Source organism: Benincasa hispida, chromosome 11 (genome assembly GCF_027475165.1).
Source record: "Benincasa hispida cultivar pf3 chromosome 11, pf3_genome.v1.1, whole genome shotgun sequence".
Taxonomy (NCBI): Eukaryota; Viridiplantae; Streptophyta; class Magnoliopsida; order Cucurbitales; family Cucurbitaceae; genus Benincasa; species Benincasa hispida.
In genome coordinates, this window is record NC_143488.1 from 57,032,204 (window position 1) to 57,038,384 (window position 6,181).

Sequence of the window (6,181 nt, forward strand, 5' to 3'; positions counted from 1 at the left end):
GTTTAGATTACATAATATTTGAAAAAATTAGCAAAATCTCTGTAGATGTACATAGAAAGGCCCAAAAAGGCTACAACAATCATAAATGGAAAGGCCCAAAAAGGCTACAACAATCGATAAATGAGAAAAAGTTAATTTTCTAAGTAAATATCGGAGGTCAATCTCATCCAAGATGAATTGAGAAAAACTGTTTGAACGAATTTTTAAAAAGATGTTAGTTTTATAAAATGAAAACTTCAATGTGCTATTTCTAGCAATTTTCCAACCTCGGTTTTATAAAAAGATGGCTAATTAGTTCAATTATTCACAAATTACTAATTTGTTTTAGTCTCATGTGGGCTCGTGTCGTCATGAAATTCTTAAGGACGATATAAATTTGTTTCACCACAATTTAGATTTGAAATATAATGTATAAATTAATGGGTTGATTGCACAAAAAACAATCAGACCCAAAGAAATAAAAAATAAAAAAGTGTAAAACAAATATAAACATATTAGGGATATAGTACAAAATTAGTGTCAAATATCACTGATTATTATATAGGTAAAGTACTAAAAAGTCCTCATGCAACCCACTATTTCACTCTTCTTTTTTCAGTTTTCTCAAATTAAAAACTATCATTGATAGCATTTATCAACGATAGCAACAGATAGCATCTATCAGTGATAGCCACTAATAGCTACTACTAGTTGCTATCATTGATAGCTGCTATTAGTGTGGTAGTTTTCAATTTGAGAAATATGAATATAACCTTAAAATAATAACACTTGAAAACCTTTCAAGTTGCTATCAATTTTCAATGGTTATCATTGATATACTTTAATTGATTGAAATCAAAGTTGAAATATTAACACCTAATGCTATCAATAGATATCAATGATAGACTTTTTTAAGTAGTTATCAACTTTTGAAAGAAAGCTATCATCTTTCAAAAATTAACATTTAAAGCTATAAGTGATAGAAATCTATCAATAAGAGGTCTATAAGTTACTATCTATGATATTTACCTAAGTCATATCATCAATATCATCATCTTATTGATATATACCTAAGTCATATCACTAATACATGGATATCACTGATAACTATGACTATCATTGATAACTTCAATCACTGGTTATCACCGATAACTTTTAGCAGTGACTATCAATGATAGACATTTATATCATTGATATCATCGATAAATAGATATCACCTAAGTTCTATCACTGATATCACTTACATCATAGTTATTGGTGATAGCTTCTATCATTGATAACATGATATTAGAGATGTTATCAATATCATTAATAGCTTATATCACTGATAACATGCTAGTAGTGATAATTTCTAGACATTTCACTTACACTTTAGTTCGAGATTAAACTTTATTAATTAAATTCACTAATTTGGCTATCAATGATAGACTTCTATAAGTGGATATTAATTGTGAAAAAAAACATCAAAGATTAAGCTATCAATAATAGAAAATATTAATGACTATCACTGATAGACTTTCATTATTGACATTCAATTTTGAAAGATTAATACTCAAAATTATTAGTGGTATTATTGAGAAACTTTTATCATGATTATCAATAATAGACTTTTATCACTAATAGACTTCTACCACTAATATCTACCTAAATTCAATATCACTAATACATGAATATGACCGATATCTTTCTAAGTTCTATCACTAATATCACTAATAATTGTTATTATCAATACATAAATATTATGGTACACAAATATTTCAATTTGTGCTTCATTGGGCCATCTACGTTACTTTTTCAAGTTTATTTCTGATAGACATCATACTCTTAAAAGTCCTATAAAAAGAAAAAAAAAAAAAAAACTATTGGCCTATATGATATCCGTTCACATTTCTCAATTTTGAGAAATAAACTGTTTAATAACTATTCTCGTTTCTTATTTCAAACTTTTAATAAATGTTTCTGGTGCAAATTTGTGGACTAGAAAAAGTAGTTTCTTTTAAATCCGTTTTCATTTGCTATTTATATTTAATATTTCGTTATAATAATAATCAAATTTGATGATTGACTAGGTGATGTTAAATCATTTATGAATTGAGTACTTTCAAATCTTGGGTACAAAACTCAACCTTATAATTCTTATGAAAAGGACAGACAAAAATCGGATAAAGCAAAGAAAATTTAAAAGAAAAAAAGAAAGAGAAGAAAGAGAAGAAGCAAACACTAGAGAAAGAAAAGAAAATTGGAAGAAGCATAAAGTAGACAAAGAAAATGAAATAAAAAAAAATAAAAGAGAAAGGAAAAAAGCAAAAACAAATAAAATAAAAAGGAAGAAGAAAGTGTAAAGAGAATGATGAATGGAAATTATAAAGAGAAAATGAAAGAAAATGATGAGATTTAAATGTAAGGGGAATTTGGATTAAACAGGAAGGACCATATAGAAAGCGAAATGTGTATGAAGCTTAAAGAATATGCATGTGATGCAGTAACTCACATGCAATAATGCAACATTACATTACGCTCAAAAATCTATTCGTATTTGTTCATTCAACTTTTTAACTGTGGTGCATATTGTGTGCAATAATTTGATCTTTTACTTTTTTTTTTTTTTTTTTTTTGTGACACATATACCAACGTAACTATATATTATTTTCAAATCCAACCCAATTGTTTGGATGGTAATTTTTTTCAACTCAAATAATCTTTATTAAAAAATGAACTAGATCCAATCCAACTATGAAATATTTGGGTTGGGTTGGAGTTAATCGAGTCATTTATTTACAATTTTGTTTTAATAAGAAGCACAACATAAATATGTAAAAATCTTATTTAATTAATTCCAGATATTGAATTAAGATTAACAACTTAATTTCAATTTATATAGTGAAATTTTTCTTTTTAAAGTGTAAAGAAACTACTTTTAAGAGTTACTGAAGAATAAATTATTAAAAAAATATAAATTATTAAAAAAATATTGAAATTAAATAAAATTAAAATCAATATATGTATAAATAATTGTATTATATGTAATAAAATATATATATATTTTAAAGTTAATGATAAATTCAGGTTGGTTTGAGTTATATTAGATGAACCCATGAATCAATCCAATCCATAAAATTTTCATTTATTTAAACCCAATGAGTTGATAACCCAACCCAAACCGCACGGGTTGGATTGGGTTGATCGGTTTTTTCGGATCATCGAATTTTTTGAAGACTCTTACATGAAATTGTCTTTACACATCCATTTGGAAAATATTGATTTGGTTTGATTTTCATTTCCTTGCTGCATTTTGCTACTTCCAAGTTCCTTTCTTTTTAATACCTTTAAGAATTGTCCAGGGATGAAATTGTCTTTAAGAATGGCTTAGAAATGTGCAAACAATAAGGAAAGGCCTCTGGTGACCTGAGGAAGATGTAAAACTCTTCAATTACATTACTAGATTTGGTGTTGGATGTTGGAGTTCAGTCCCTAAACTTGCTGGTATTTTCATTTTCTTCCCTTTCATTTTTGCCCCACCTTTTTTCTTCAACATTATAACTAATTTCCTCTGTAATTGCAATCCACCTAACAATTTATATAGATGAGGAACCATAGATGATTTAATTATGATATATATGTTTTTTTCACAATGCTCAAATTGAACAACAAGCATACGGAATATGTATTTATCCTTGCAAAAACTCACATTTTCATTTCACCCTAGAATTTTAGAAACAAAAAAGAGTTTACCGGAGACACGCCACCAAAAACCAGTTCACACATGGTATTCACGTTCACTTCAGCAATTAGCAGTCTCGTCACAACCTGCGTGGTTCATTTTTGTAACTGACTTACCATAGAAAAAAAATAATAAGGAACAAAAGGTGCCAATCCGAAAAACTGCATTCGATAATTGGACGACAACCACTCAGGAAAAATTTGAAAACCGCACAAACGAAATTTGAAAGAAACCTTAACGAGTCAAAGTAGGTCTAATATTTGCATTGAACGCTTGTTAAGTATACTAAATAGATACATACATAACAAAAATAAGAAATTTTGAGAGCAGAACATATAAATGCATCACTCATTGACTTTAAACTTTCTTCTTATACAAAAATGATATATACTTATAAAAATGTATATATTAAACTACATTTAATGTAATAATTAGACCTACAACATTATTCAAGATAGAAAGAAATGATATAACTGCACAACCACATTCTGGCTGCATTCTATTGCAAATTTGAACTCCAATGTAATAATAAAAATTTGATAAATATAACAAAAGTAAATAAATAAATGTACAAGGTATTGCTATTACCTTACCATGTAGGCCCAACAAAATGTGCACGTAATAGCTGAGGCTAGAAATCCGGATTATTGAGTTACTGCAGGAATGGCGAGGATCCCAGCACCAATATGTAGACAACAACATGTCTTTTTACAATTTCAAAAAATGCTCGATAGAAATGTACAGGATAGGACTAATGAAATTTAATTTAAATTTAAATGCTCGATAGACAACAACATATCTTTTCATTTAGCTTTATGTCAAAATACGATTATCAATTCTAATGAAATATGAAGAGACATAAACAAGACGGAAAATGGAAAGAACATTAAAGGATGAGATGCTTATAGTAGTCCCAGCCACAAGGAAAATCGCGCTGGATAAACTTCCTGCCGCGTCAGAAACCAAAGATAAACATAATTGAAGAATTAGTTTTCAACATCCAATGGAAAGTGAGAGAATAGTAGTTCGAAAGAGAGAGATCGTTACCTGAAGATCGGAGAATTTGCCGGAGCGAAAATGTACAGACGGTTGTACGAGTTCAATCACCTCCGAAAGCGGACAATCGCCTACGCGTACGACTGCACCGCTTGTAAGCTCCAACGAGTTGGTGACCTGAAGACCGATTTGGGCTCCTACGAGTTTGCGAAATTGAGTGAATTACGGCTGAAGAAATTTGTGGATGCGAAGAAAAAAGGAATTGGTGGGGCAAGGGGATTTATGGCTGAAGGGAGAAAAAAGGGAGACATAGGCTTTCATGTTAAGAAATAGTTGAGGGCAATTTAGTAATTACGACGAAATCAATTGTAGGATTTTAGTAAAATGACATATAATAGTTAAATACAATGATAATAACATATATTATTTTTCATAGATTTTTTAACCCCTTTAATAAACGATAATATATTTTTTTAAAAAGGTTTTTAACGTATTTAATAAATGTATTATATTTTTTTTAAAAAAAATTGTAACCTTTGATAAAATAGATATGTTTCAAATGTTAATCAATTACATTTGATAAATGATAACAACATACATTTCAAAGGATTTTAATTCCTTTGATTAATATAATATTTTTTTCGAAGGTTTTCAATAAGCTTCCCTAAAAGTAGATATTTTCAAAGACTTTTCAAACTCTTTCGATAAAGGATAATATATTTTTCAATAAATATAATATCTTTTTCAAAGATTTCAGTAATCTTCAATAAAGAGTAGATATTTTTCAAAAATACTATCGTTCGATAAACATAATATCTTTTTCAAAGGTTTACAATAACCTTGGATAAAAAGTAGATATTTTTCAAAGATTTTTTAAAAACCTTTGATGAAAGATAATATATTTTTCAAAGAATTTTAATATCTTTCGATAAATATAATATTTTTTTCAAAATTTTTCAATAACTTTCGATAAAGACTATAATTTTCAAAGGGTTTTTGAGTTCTTTGATAAACATAATATTTTTTTCAAAGGTTTCAATAACCTTCAATAAACATAGATAATTTTCAAAAGGTTTTTTTAATGTCCTCCAAAGGTTTTCAATAACCTTCGATAAACCGTAAATATTTTTTAAAGGCTTTTAAATCCCTCCAATTAATATAACATTTTCCAAAGATTTTTTATAACCTTCGTTAAAAGAGGGTCGAAATAGGTTTTTTTTTTTTTTTTTTTTTTTTTTTTTTTTTTTTTTTTTTTTTTTTTTTTTTTTTTTTTTTTTGTAGTGAACCTCTTTAATTATCTAACAGACAGAGTAAATTAGCATTTCTAAACTTGGCCCTTGTGTTTTCCCAAGACAGAGTTTATATAAAATGGATCAAAACATAGCCAATGTAGCCACTATTTTCAATCTTTTATGAGTTTTTCTAGAATAAAATTTTCATAAAGATCATTTGGGAAACAAGTTTTGTTTTGGTTTGATATTTGTG

At 27.7% G+C, this 6,181-nt stretch overlaps 1 long non-coding RNA gene across 1 annotated transcript; it reads right to left on the reverse strand.

Annotated features, from left to right (window-relative positions):
• Positions 1 to 3,559: 3,559 nt before the first annotated feature.
• On the reverse strand, positions 3,560 to 4,962 carry LOC120091670 (uncharacterized). The gene is made up of 3 exons (XR_005485771.2): positions 4,748 to 4,962; positions 4,289 to 4,647; positions 3,560 to 3,786 (listed from the first exon to the last, which is right to left on the reverse strand). It is a non-coding gene; the product is annotated as an uncharacterized LOC120091670 (long non-coding RNA).
• Positions 4,963 to 6,181: the final 1,219 nt, after the last annotated feature.